We start from the raw sequence: 3,705 nt of genomic DNA on the forward strand, positions 1-3,705 counted from the left end.
AACTCTACAGGATGAGAGGGGCATCCCCGTCTTCCTGGGCCTTTTTTTTTTTTTTTTTTTTTTTTTTTTTTTTTTTTTTTTTACAATGGCAAAGAGTGTGTGTTTTCCAGTCGAATTAAAATAGCTAAAGGATATGTACTAGGTCCTGGAGTCTAGGAGAGAGCATCTTCTTTGCTAAGGGCTTTTCGTTTCTTTGTTTGCTCTTAAATAAATTTATTTATTCATTTATTTTACGTTCCAGCTGCAGTTTCCCCTCCCATCCCCTCTTCCCTATCCCAATCCACTCCTCCTCTGCTTCTGTTTCGGAAAGGGCAGGTCTTCCATGAGTACCAATAAAACATGGTGTATCAAGTTACAGTAAGACTAAGCACCCCCCCCCCCCCGTGTATTAAAGCTGGACAAGGTGATCCAGTGAGGAGTAAGGTCCCAAAAGCCAGGACAGGAGTGGGAGACAGTTGCTGGAGTCTTGCTTATGCCTCAGATGACCTAATTGAATAGATTCCCTTCCATGGGACCTGCATCCACAGCAAGATAATCAGTTTTACATGGTTCTCAATAGGGTAGTTATCACTGCCCTGATGTGTGCATTTTTTATTAAAAACTCCAAAAGTTTCAACTTCCTAGATGCCTTAAAAGCCAAGCAGAAAGCACCACTAACATGGAGGGAAAAAACAAAACTCTTCTTCCCCTTTGCCAGGCAAGCTCTTAGACTTCAAGCAAACAGAGAGTTTCTGAGCTGAGGTGAGGATCCTGAAGGAAAAGGGGCAGAGATCTATGATGATCTGAGAAAAGACAGACAGGCACAGCGGCCTCGGCTTGTAGCTGAAGACCATTCATGCTATCTCATTAAAACACGAACATTATTGATATTCTCTTAAAAGACATAACCCTCCAACATGCATTTTGATCCCTCAGCAAGAATAACTACAGTCCCTTTATTGGCACGATTTGGTACTGTAAGGAACAAATGGAGAGCAAAGAGTAAAACACAGTCAGCGAAAAGACTGGCTCTTTCCTCTTTGCTCGCACCAGCTCGGCCTCCAGGTTACCGTCTAGACTATTATTAGCCTTGTCAAACATCAGCAGCTGGCCTCACTACCACCCTCACTGAAGTCCACAAATAAGGGCCAGGTGACCTCCACAGGCTTTTAACAGGCTATCAGGTCGCACACAGTACTTTTCTGAGAGAAACTCACTTACGTATCTCATCACTGATCAAATTCAAGTACTTTATATTTACAGTTTAAAAGCCCAAAATGGGTTAGTTTATCATAGCCCAGGTTCATGACACTGACGCACGTGCTCGTACCAAGTGGCTATGAGCTTGCTGCTCTTCTATGTAAGTGCAGGAAGCTTTTATTTTTGAATTTCTACCTACTCATGGCAATACATCAAACAATCAGTTTTAATATCTTTAGGGCTAAGTGCACTCATGTAATTTAGAATTAAATGATTTTTATTAAGCACTTTTTACAGACTATCTACATGCTATACAACTCCACTGATTAAGGATCGTGGTGACTGGTAAACCAGCAGCTCCCACGAATTAGGGAAACATTAGCGAAATGCATTTTCCGAGTACATCACAGAATGCATTCAATATTAAGTAACTCAACTGTCAGAAGAGTTCCAATGAAAATTTTCTCCCGCAAAGCAAATAGACCAATGAACCCTGGGGGCTATACTGACATTTCCCTGGTTGGTGGTCTTTCTGCTTCTTCGGGCCTTTATTTCCTCCCAATTCATTCTAACCTCAGCCCCAGGCAGAACTCAGCTTGTAAGTCTAGAGGAGTTATTTCTCTTTGATGATGCTGGGAAGGGGGACAGGAAGTAGTCAGTTTCCCCCGGGTATACCCTTGGAAAGAACTGCAGTCAGGCTTCTTGCCAGCAGAGGGCAGCACAAATCTGTGGCCTTGCACATGCTCAGATACCCTTGGGTATTTTCCTTGAAAGTCAACTCGAAGGAGGTGTGGGGTGCGTCTTGGGTGTCACTGGAAAACCATGTGATTTCGCATGCTCTTCATCCAGATCACAGCTTCCGTTTCTGGTTCCCTGAGCAACATTAAGGGAAGTTCGTCTTGTCTGCCATTTCAGCCGAATATGGTTGCTGAGGTCATTCAGAGACACACACGGGCTTTCTCTAGGGTTCTTGGATGAGTCCCCCCTTATTGGTTATCCAATGTAGCGTGGATAGCCTTGAAACCACACAGACACACACAGACACACAGACACACACACACACACACACACACACACACACCAACAAACCTGGACTCAGCAGGTTGTATTTATGTATATTTGTGCATACACATATGGATATAAATGATATAATCAAAAAGAGGGTTTCAACTTGAGAGTGGGGCACATGGGAGGGGTTTAAGGAAGGGTAGCTGGGAGGGGCTGGAAGGATGAAAGTGAAGGAGGAAATGATACAATTCTCTTTCAATTAAAAACATTTTTTATATAAAACGATTCTTCAGAAAAATCACAGAAGTTTAGTTTTTGCTCAGGGATTTTGTGCTTTGTCACAAGGTCCTGGGGGCTTATAGGGTGATTCTCTTCCACAACCCCACTCCCCAAAGACAAATCATATCGAAACATTGGAAAGAAAATTATCAATTTGTGGCTCCATGAGCTGGAAAGGTTTTTTTTGCCGTCTTTGGAAAGGTAGCTACAATTAAAAGGGACTTAAAAGACCTACCCCATGGGAGCTAACAACCATTTCAACTATCTCAAATACTTTCTTTTGGAAGCAAAGCTGATAGCAGTTATAATAGAAAAAAATTTCAGTATATTGAGCAGGGGTTGATGGTAGTGGGGCCCTTTCTATCAAAGGCAAACACAGACTAATAGATACATCCTTTCCTTGATGGCGCTTTATAAGCTGAATGATCATCGTGACAATCGGACTTGCCACAAGGGTGACACCCTTCTCGCCAATGAGGAGATTATATGGTTGCTGCATATTTCCTCAGGAAATGGAAGTAGTCCTCTGGACACAACTGTGTGGAGAACGGCAGCAGGTCCCTCTGTGATGTTAGCTGAGTTTGCAAAGGACACTCCAAAGGAGGCTGAAGATGCTCTCTTTGGAGGGAGGGTGAGGATGGTTGCTCACAGGTAGGGTGATTGAGAGACTGGAAGAGGGGTCCAGAATGGATACTGATGTGACAGCACTGGGGGAGGGGCGGAGACTCAGGGAATTCAAAACATACACAGAAATATACAGAATACCTTAATAAATTATTGTGTTTGAATACTTATCATTACCAATACATACACGAACTTACCTTTCTCTGTAGCACATCTTTCCAGCTAAGATGGATTATCTTAAAATACCACTATAATAACTCTCAATGATTTAATTTTTGTGTAGTCTCATTTATTAGGGATTTTTTAAAAAATTATTTTGTGGTTTCTGGTATTTGGATCAACAACACACACACACACACAACTTTTAGAGACTATCCTAAAGGTGAGAACAATGAGCCACAGAACCCACAGTTTATTGACAACCTGACGCAGGGCCTCTCCTCCTGACTGGCACACCACACTTCTGTCCAGTGAGGCTTCCGCAGCTCATGAACAGATTCGTGTTCATGCTTGGCTGCTGAACAGTGAACAGCATCCCAGGATGGCTGCTTTTACAAGCCTCTGAAGGCAGTGCAGGTGGAGAGGAGGGTGCCCATCACAGATTCCCTTGAGAAT

This window comes from Microtus ochrogaster, chromosome 1 (genome assembly GCF_000317375.1).
Source record: "Microtus ochrogaster isolate Prairie Vole_2 chromosome 1, MicOch1.0, whole genome shotgun sequence".
Taxonomy (NCBI): Eukaryota; Metazoa; Chordata; class Mammalia; order Rodentia; family Cricetidae; genus Microtus; species Microtus ochrogaster.